Genomic DNA, 10,089 nt, shown 5'->3' on the forward strand with positions numbered 1-10,089 from the left:
CCTTGCCCTTTATAGCCTCTCTAATTTGGCTCGTTAGCCATGCGGGCACCCTCCTGGACTTAGTTGAGCCCTTCTTGCTTTGCGGTATACACTTCTACTAGGTCTCTATTACTGTTGTTTTAAGCAGCCTCCGTGCACTCTGGAGAGATTTAACTCTTTTTACCTTTCCTTTCAACCTCCTTTTAACCATCCTCCTCATCTGAGGGAAGTCCACTAGTCGGAAGTAAAGAGTTTTGCGTCAGATTTGCTTGGTACTCTTCCCCTGACGTGCACGTCAAAACATATCGCAGCATGGTCACTTTTCCCCAATGGCTCAGTAACGTTTACATCTCTAACCAATTCCTGAGTACTGCACAATATTAAATCCAGAGTGGTGGGCTCCATAACTAGCTGCTCTAAGGCACAGTCATTTAGAATGTCAGGAAATCTGGTCCCTCTTTCGTGACCAGAACACAAATTGACCCAGTTGATGTGAGGATAATTGAATTCCTCCATGATTACAACCCTGTCCCTCTTTGACACCTCCCTGATCTGTTTCCTTATCTTCCTTCCTTGCCAGCCTTTCAAGGCATTCTAATTCAGACCTGCCTTTTCCCGCCATTATTCATTTCCTTTTGAAGTACCCTTAAAGGTCCTGGCAAATACCCCCAGGGGTATCCATACCCCAGGTTGGGAACCACTGATATAAGGCTTGGATGTCAAAAGCATTTCATATAGAGGGCCAAAGTTAGCATTCATGGTGCCTGCTGAGGGCTGGAAGTGATGTCATTAAGGAGAAAGTGTTGTCATTAAGCAGATGGTGGCCAGAAAGAAACTTTTTGTTCTCAAATAGAAACTCATTATCTGCAAATGACAAAAGAGAAAATGTGCAAATCTTGTATGAGAGAGCCCAATTATCAAGCTGGGACAGCCCAATTATAACAGGGGACAGATAAATTGCTTCCGGGGGCCACCTTCGGTTCATGAGCCTTATGTTTGACTACTCCGATAGTTTGCACTGAGAAGGAATATTGGTAGGGAATCAGTAGGGAACCAGAGAGCCTGCCATAGGGTTCTGTGGTGGTGCTGTAGGGGAGCTGCCTAAGGAGGTTCTGAATGGACTTAGGGGAAAGTGAAGGCAGAAAGAAGAGAGAAAGGAGGAGGGAAAGTCTGAGGGCATAAATATTACACTCAGTAAATATAGCAAAAATGGCTCAACTTCTGTTGGCTCTTGCAGACTTCCTGGCAGCAGAGAAAATGCGACCCCCTATGCAAAAGACTCTGTGGCTGGCCAGGTGGAGGAATGAGGAAATTGTTACTCCACTTCGGCTGGGCACCACCAGTGAGTATGCCAATGCCAGGTACGTTATGGAAAGGTATGGGATGCGCTGGGGACATATAGGGAGACTCTCCTCTCCAAAATCTCCATAGAACAGGAAATGAACACTTGCCCATATACAGAGATTCCCAAGTCCCTGAGGAGCAATCTTCTCCTCACATCTGAAGGGGAGACCTGGTTTCCCAAGAGCCAGGGCTTGGGAAGCCTTCAGGGAAGGCTGGCTGAGGGGTGCTCAGTGCCAGGGAAGGACCTCAAGCAATACTGCCGGGTCCCTTTCAGCAGGTCTGGCCAAGGGCTCTGTGGGGGGGGGGGGCTCACTTCTTGGTTGGAGAGCACTGCCTCTGTCTCTTTCCTGACCAGATTCTCTTCTATCACATGCAGGTCCCACAGGCTGATGACTTGGACTTCCTATTTCAAAAGAATAGGAGGGACCCCAAGTGCCTCTGGGAACTAAGTGCCAGGTAAACCGAGAGTTTAGCATCTGGGTGAGGAGAAGGCAAGTAGACCTCTGAGTTTTGGAGAAGGAGAGGAGGAAGACGACGAGAGGGTAAGTGTACTCTTTCTAACTCTTTGTCTTTCTAACTCCCTGTCTTCTAACCTTAACTTTAACTTTAAATCAACCTTAAATCAAAATTGAAAGTTAGCACCTAAGGGAGGTACATAGGTCTACTCTGAGCAGGAGCAGAGTCCAAGGGTCAGGCACTTAAATCAAAGTTGAAAGTTAGCTGCACCTAAGTTAGCACCTAATCGAAGGAAGGGAGGAGGATAAAGTGGAAAGCAGGTTTTTCTACTTTGTTTTAAATTAAACCTATACTTAACCCAAGTTAAACTTAATCTAAGTTAGAACATAACCTAAACAGTTCAGCAAATTGGGACACAGGACACAGGATCTAGAGAGCAATAAATAATTAAACAAACTCAAATAAAAACTAGCTTGAGGTTACAAAACAGTCCAGCCTAAGAGAACAGGAGGGAAAGAACCTAGTAAGGGCCAATTCCCAACCACCCAGGCAGAGTCCATTTCAGAAATTCAGCATCACCACCTTTAGGAGGTGATAAGAGCCCCATTAGGCTAATCCAAGCACTCCATTCAGGAGCCTGCAGAGTAGGTTATGCCCATCAGCAGCCTTTTGTCTTCCTGAGCTTTTGTAAGCTCACCTGGGAAGACCAGCCCCCCTTTCAATCAGGAAGGAAGGAGGGAGGAGGAGCCAGCCAGGAGTATAAAGCTAGGCCTGCCATCGCGTGAGGCTCTCTGCAGACGTGTGGGGCCTCAGGGACCCCAAGTGCCTCTGGGAACTAAGTACCAGGTAAACTGAGAGTTTAGCATCTGGGCGAGTTCAGTAGCAAGGCGAGGAGGCCAGGGCCCCATACACTGCCCTTCCTCTTCCCTTGAGAAAAGGGCTGCTAACCAGTGTAGGGTTTTTTAAAAGTACCCCTAAATAAAACAACAACAACAAAAAAGCTATGCAGTCAGACAGCCAGCAGCAGGGTGGGGGCTATCCAGTGTTCTGCATCGAGTGCCACATGTATGATTATATGCCTCTGGGGCATAAGTCATGGGTGTGTCCTCGGTGCAAGGAGCTCCAGGGTCTCAGGCAATGCATCCGCTCCCTTGAAGCCTTGGTGGGCGACCTGAAGAAGCGCAGGCAGGCAGAGGAGGACCATGGGGAGACTTCCGGGGACGATCAGGCTTCGTCCCAACCTCAGGCGTGCAGCTCCTCAGCTGCCCGGGTGGGAAGTCTTGGTGCTGGAGGACATCATCCCCCTCGGCGGGAGGGGGTCGGGGGCTTCTTGTAGTGGGGGATTCGATTATTAGAAACATAGAGGGGGGGGGTTTGCGACGGATGTGAGGACCGCATGGTGACTTGCCTGCCTGGTGCGAAGGTGGCGGACATCACTTCTCATCTAGACAGGCTGGTAGACAGTGCTGGGGCAGAGGTAGCGGTTGTGGTGCATGTCGGTACCAACGACGTGGGCAAGTGTAGCTGGGAGGTCCTGGAGGCCAAATTTAGTCTTTTAGGCAGGAAGCTGAAAGCCAGGACCTCAAAGTCCTCAAAGGTAGCGTTCTCTGAAGTGCTACCTGTTCCACGCGCAGGGCCAGCTAGGCAGGCGGAGATAAGGGGTCTCAATGCGTGGATGAGACGGTGGTGTAGGGAGGAGGGGTTTAGATTCGTTAGGCACTGGGGAACGTTTTGGGACAAGCAGGGCCTGTACAAGAGGGACGGGCTCCACTTGAACCAGAATGGAACCAGACTGCTGGCGCATAACATTAAAAAGGTGGCAGAGCAGCTTTTAAACTGATCCCTGGGGGAAGGCCGACAGGAGCCGAGGGGCATCCGGTTCGGGACTCCTCATCCCTATGGGATGAGGATGGGGAGGTTAGAGAACAACAAGACAAAGGCAGAGTAGGAGAAGAAATTGGGAAAGGTAGAGTGATGGGATGTGATAGACGGTTTGGCACAATGAGAGGATGCGGGGACAAAGGAGCAAATAAGCAGCCCATCCTGGGGCATTCCGTGTACAAATGCTTTTATGCGAATGCCTGAAGTCTATGAGCAAAGGTGGGAGAACTGGAATGTCTGGTGACAATGGAAAACATTGACATAGTGGGCATAACGGAAACCTGGTGGAATGCGGAGAATCAGTGGGATACCACAATCCCGGGCTATAAACTCTACAGGAGGGACAGGCAGGGGCGTGTTGGAGGTGGGGTGGCTGTTTATGTTAAGGAAGGGATAGAATCCAGCAAAGTAGAGACTGAAGGTGGATCCGACTCCACCGTAGAATCTCTGTAGGTTAAATTACCAGGCTTGTGCAGCGATGTAATACTGGGGGCGTGCTATCGTCCTCCAAACCAGAAATCGATGGGGACCTTGAAATGAGGAAACAGATCAGGGAGGTGACAAGGAGGGATGGGGTTGTAATCATGGGGGACTTCAATTATCCTCATATTGTCTGGGTCAATTTGTGTTCTGGTCATGATAAGGAAACCGGATTTCTTGACGTGCTAAATGACTGTGGCTTAGAGCAGCTAGTCAAGAGGGCAGGTGACTCTGGATTTAATATTGTGTGGTACGCAGGACCTGGTTAGAGATGTAAACGTTACTGAGCCATTGGGGAACAGTGATCATGCTGCCATCCGTTTTGACATGCACGTTGGGGGAAGAATACCAGGCAAATCTCTAACAAAAACCCTTGACTTCCGACGGGCGGACTTCCCTCAAATGAGGAGGCTGGTTAGAAGGAGGTTGAAAGGGAGGGTAAAAAGAGTCCAATCTCTCCAGAGTGCATGGAGGCTGCTTAAAACAACAGTAATAGAGGCCCAGCAGAGGTGTATACCGCAAAGAAAGAAGGGTTCCACTAAATCCAGGAGGGTGCCCGCATGGCTAACCAGCCAAGTTAGAGAGGCTGTGAAGGGCAAGGAAGCTTCCTTCCGTAAATGGAAGTCTTGCCCTAATGAGGAGAATAAAAAGGAACATAAACTGTGGCAAAAGAAATGTAAGAAGGTGATACGGGAGGCCAAGCGAGACTATGAGGAACGTATGGCCAGCAACATTAAGGGGAATAATAAAAGCTTCTTCAAATATGTTAGAAGCAGGAAACCCGCCAGAGAAGCGGTTGGCCCTCTGGATGGTGAGGGAGGGAAAGGGGAGATAAAAGGAGACTTAGAGATGGCAGAGAAATTAAATGAGTTATTTGCATCTGTCTTCACAGCAGAAGACCTCGGGCAGATACCGCTGCCCGAACAGCCCCTCCTGACCGAGGAGTTAAGTCAGATAGAGGTTAAAAGAGAAGATGTTTCAGACCTCATTGATAAATTAAAGATCAATAATGCCTGATGGCATCCACCCAAGAGTTATTAAGGAATTGAAGAATGAAGTTGCAGATCTCTTGACTAAGGTATGCAACTTGTCCCTCAAAACGGCCACAGTGCCAGAAGATTGGAGGATAGCAAAAGTCACGCCTATCTTTAAAAAGGGAAAGAGGGGGGACCCGGGAAACTATAGGCCGGTCAGCCTAACATCCATAGCGGGTAAGATGGTGGAATGCCTCATCAAAGATAGGATCTCAAAACACATAGACAAACAGGCCTTGCTGAGGGAGAGTCAGCATGGCTTCTGTAAGGCTAAGTCTTGCCTCACAAACCTTATAGAATTCTTTGAAAAGGTCAACAGGCATGTGGATGTGGGAGAACCCGTAGACATTATATATCTGGACTTTCAGAAGGCGTTTGACACGGTCCCTCACCAAAGGCTACTGAAAAAACTCCACAGTCAGGGAAATAGAGGACAGGTCCTCTCATGGATTGAGAATTGGTTGGAGGCCAGGAAACAGAGAGTGGGTATCAATGGGCAATTTTCACAATGGAGAGAGGTGAAAAGTGGTGTGCCCCAAGGATCTGTCCTGGGACCGGTGCTTTTCAACTTCTTCATAAATGACCTGGAGACAGGGTTGAGCAGTGAGGTGGCAAAGTTTGCAGACGACACCAAACTTTTCTGAGTGGTGAAGACCAGAAGTGATTGTGAGGAGCTCCAAAAGGATCTCTCCAGACTGGCAGAATGGGCAGCCAAATGGCAGATGCGCTTCAATGTCAGTAAGTGTAAAGTCATGCACATTGGGGCAAAAAATCAAAACTTTAGATATAGGCTGATGGGCTCTGAGCTGTCTGTGACAGATCAGGAGAGAGATCTTGGGGTGGTGGTGGACAGGTCGATGAAAGTGTTGACCCAATGTGCAGTGGCAGTGAAGAAGGCCAATTCTATGCTTGGGATCATTAGGAAGGGTATTGAGAACAAAACGGCTAGTATTATAATGCCGTTGTACAAATCTATGGTAAGGCCACACCTGGAGTATTGTGTCCAGTTCTGGTTGCCGCATCTCAAAAAAGACATAGTGAAAATGGAAAAGGTTCAAAAGAGAGCGACTAAGATGATTATGGTGCTGGGGCACCTTCCTTATGAGGAAAGGCTACGGCGTTTGGGCCTCTTCAGCCTAGAAAAGAGACGCCTGAGGGGGGAAATGTTTGAGACATACAAAATTATGCAGGGGATGGACAGAGTGGATAGAGAGATGCTCTTTACACTCTCACATAATACGAGAACCAGGGGACATCCACTAAAATTGAGTGTTGGGTGGGTTAGAACAGACAAAAGAAAATATTTCTTTACTCAGGGTGTGGACGGTCTGTGGAACTCCTTGCCACAGGATGTGGTGCTGGCGTTATAATGTGGAGCCATTAGATATTTGATTTTCTCTGTAAACCGCTTTTGTGAACTTTTTGTTGAAAAGCGGTATATAAATACTGTAGTTGTTGTTGTTGGCGTCTAGCCTGGATGCCTTTAAAAGGGGATTGGACAAGTTTCTGGAGGAAAAATCCATGATGGGGTACAAGCCATGATGTGTATGCGCAACCTCCTGATTTTAGAAATGGGCTATGTCAGAATGCCAGATGCAAGGGAGGGCACCAGAATGAGGTCTCTTGTTATCTCAGGTGTGCTCCCTGGGGTTCATATTCATAAATGAATATGAATCTCTGGGGCATTTGGTGGGCCGCTGTGAGATACAGGAAGCTGGACTAGATGGGCCTATGGCCTGATCCAGTGGGGCCGTTCTTATGTTCTTATGTCCAAGTTCACAGCAAGAAGGGCAGAGGCCTGGTGGGTGGCAAGCACCAAAGGTAAGGAAGAAGAAACGCCCCCCCCTCCCCAACAGACATACACATTCAAGCAATCACTCAGAGTGCACTGAGAGTTTTGGATTGCAATGTGTTACCTGACCAAGTACTTGATGTCAGGGTTTCTCACACTGTGGGTCACTGTGGGTGTCAGGGTTTCTCACACTGTGGATTTCTCACAAAGTGGGTCCTGACCCAAGTTCTGGTGGGTCCCACAGAGCCTCCAATGAAAACACGTGTGAGTGAAAGATTACTCATTGCCTCAAGCCCCGAGACTATTCTCAAGCATCTCCATAGAATGGGAATGAACACTTTCCCATCTATGGAGGTTCCCACATCCCTGAGGAGCAATCTTCTCCTCACATCTGAAGGAGAGACCTGGTTTCCCAAGAGCCAGGGCTTGGGGAGCCATCAGGGTTCAGGGGAGGCTGGCTGACTGAAGTAAACAGGTGCAAAAACACTGGGCAAATGTGTTTGTGCCACTCCACTTTATACTGGCCCTCACCAGACCTGCTCCGGTGGTTTTGCTCATGTGATGTGCTGAACCTGTGCAGTCTTTACCCTGCCCTGCCCTGGCCCTTGTCACTCCCTTTTTGGCCTCAAGCCATCTCTGGGATGGATGGCTAAGGCAGAGAATTGGTTTGGAGATTGATGGTCATGGATCCCAGATTGGGCTGGGAAAGTGCTAGAGGAACTGAAGTGGAAACTATTGTTTGTTTGGGGTTTCTTGTTCTTATGTCTCTTGAACCAATGACATAAAGCGATCCCAGGTTATCAACCCTATAGGAGGAACAGGGAGGGGCGTGATGGAGATAGGGTGGCCATGTATGTCCAAGAAGGGGTAGAATCTAGCAGGGTGGAGGGACCTGGAAGCGGAAACTCCACCTCAGCTGGGCACCACCAGTGAGTATTCAAGCACTACTGCCGGGTCTGGCCAAGAGCTCAGTGGGGGTGGGGGGGCACTTCTCTGTTGGAGGGCACTGCCTCTGTCTCTTTCCTGACCAGTTTCTCTTCTCTGCAGGTTCCCCAGGCAGAGGAATTGGACCTCCTATTTGAAAAGAATAGGAGGTCCAGGTTCTCTGTGAGGAGGGCGGAGGCCAAGTGGCTGACACTGGAAAACAGGAGGCGAGCACCCCAGGTGAGAAAGAAAAAGCCCCCCCCACACACACACACATACAGAGAGAGAGAGAGAGAGAGAGAGAGAGAGAGAGAGAGAGAGAGAGAGAGAGTACACTGAGGCGGAATATCAGCAGGGAATCGGGAGGGATCCAGGGAGCCTGCCTTTGGTTCTGTGGTGGTGCCCTAGGGGAGCTGCTTAAGGAGGCTGTGGGTGGACGAAGGGAAAGTGGAGCCGAAGAAGAGAAGAAGGATCATGGAAAGACTGAGGGCATGGGGGTCTCTGAGGGGCTGCATCCCAGATGCTGGGCTCTGGGGGGGTGTCAAGCTGAGTGTGCCTGTCTCCCAGTTCAAGCCCTGCCCAGGTTGCCAAGAGAAGTGCAGGGACTTATGGGTTGCTGAGCAAAAACAGCTGAATCTTGATGGGGTCTTGTTCCTTCACCCCCTGTAGAAAGTCCTTCTAACAGGAGCTCTGTCTCTGTTTCTTCACAGGCTGCTCCGACTGTGGTTGGGAGGAGGTGAGTTCCTGCGAGGACCCAGCCTGGCCGGGGCCAGCCCATACTGACCTGTGGGGAATGGAGCTCAGTTCCAACACCCTGGGATGCTGTCTGGTGTCCAGATGGCAGGATTGCAAGTGGGGTCTCCCTCAGGTCCTCCATATGGAACAGCTTCTCCACCGAGACCTGGAATGCCATCGTCTATGATGGATCCCTTCCGGAAGTGCCTGCTTGCTCCACAGATCCAGCGGCCTCCATCGCTGACCCAGTGACGAGGACTGAAAAGATGGCAGACAAGGTCCCACCACAGAGAATTCGTGAGCTAGTCGCAGAGTCCCAGGCCCTCATGGATTTGCTGATTTTGGATGGAAGCTGGATCTGAACATCTTCTGCAGGAGGATGGAGATCCAGGAGGCAGCCAAGAAACCTGTAACGCAAAAGCAGAAACTGTGTATTGACATTGCAACACCTTTACACCTGGCGAGGAGCAATCTGAAGGTGGGGAACACAGAGCCTCATGGGAACTTTGTGTGGAGGGCAAACTCTTGAATGACCCAACAGCCTAGCAATGGAACTGGACAAAGAGTTGTACAGCCCAAAAAACCATCTGGTAGAGTGGAACCAGATGCCCACAAGAGACAGATGGGTTCCAGGGCAAGTGCCCAGGCAGTGTCAAGGTGAAATGCACCCTGCTGCTCAGGCTGGACCACCAGCCTGCACAGTACAAACAGGAACCTGTCTGGCTCGCTTGCTGGGCGTTCACACACAGACACGTGCCAGCATCATGCAGGCCCTCTGGCTCGACATCAAACACAACAAGCTCCAAGACAGTGTTGAGAAGGAGTTTGACCAGATCTCTGGCTGTATTTGCATGTGATTCTCTGAGATCCCCAGGAAACCGGTGGGGCTCCCACAACACCCAGATCCCATCAGTTATGTGATCAGTGTGGACCGTAATGATCAACAAAGCCAGCCTGCTGAGACAGTGGTGTGGAGGTGGATGATCCTTTGAAGGCCCAAATGAGCAACTTCTTGGCTCCACCTCTAAGCAGCAGGAAACAGCATCCATGGATGTCAAGATCCATGAGACGATTGAATCTATTACCAGCTGAAGATGCAGGGAGACTTGAGGTCTTTCCCTGCCACTGGGCACCCCACAGCCTGCCTCTCCTGTACCCTGAAGGCTCTATGTGTGTCTGTGTGGGGGGCGTTTCTTCATAATCCTTTGGTGACTGACTCCTTTCTTCAAATGAGAGCAGCCGGGCCTCCGCTCTCTCTGCTGCGAACTTGGATCTCCTACTCTTTAGACGTAGGAGGTCCAAGTCGTCAGCCTGGGGGACCTGCATATGATAGAAGAGAAACTGGTCAGTGAACAGACAGAGGCTGTGCCCTCCAACAGAGAAGGGCCCCCCAAAAGAACAGTGCCTCCCCCACAGAGCCCTGGGCCAGACCCGATCAAAGAGACCCAGCTGTATTGCTTGAGG

General features: G+C 49.9%; 1 pseudogene; it reads left to right on the forward strand.

Moving 5' to 3' along the window:
- The first annotated feature begins 1,188 nt into the window (after nucleotides 1-1,188).
- LOC136662446 (SWI/SNF-related matrix-associated actin-dependent regulator of chromatin subfamily D member 2-like) lies at nucleotides 1,189-9,717 on the forward strand (annotated as a pseudogene).
- The last annotated feature ends 372 nt before the right edge of the window (nucleotides 9,718-10,089 follow it).

The sequence above is a fragment of the Tiliqua scincoides genome, chromosome 11 (genome assembly GCF_035046505.1).
Source record: "Tiliqua scincoides isolate rTilSci1 chromosome 11, rTilSci1.hap2, whole genome shotgun sequence".
Lineage (NCBI taxonomy): Eukaryota > Metazoa > Chordata > Lepidosauria > Squamata > Scincidae > Tiliqua > Tiliqua scincoides.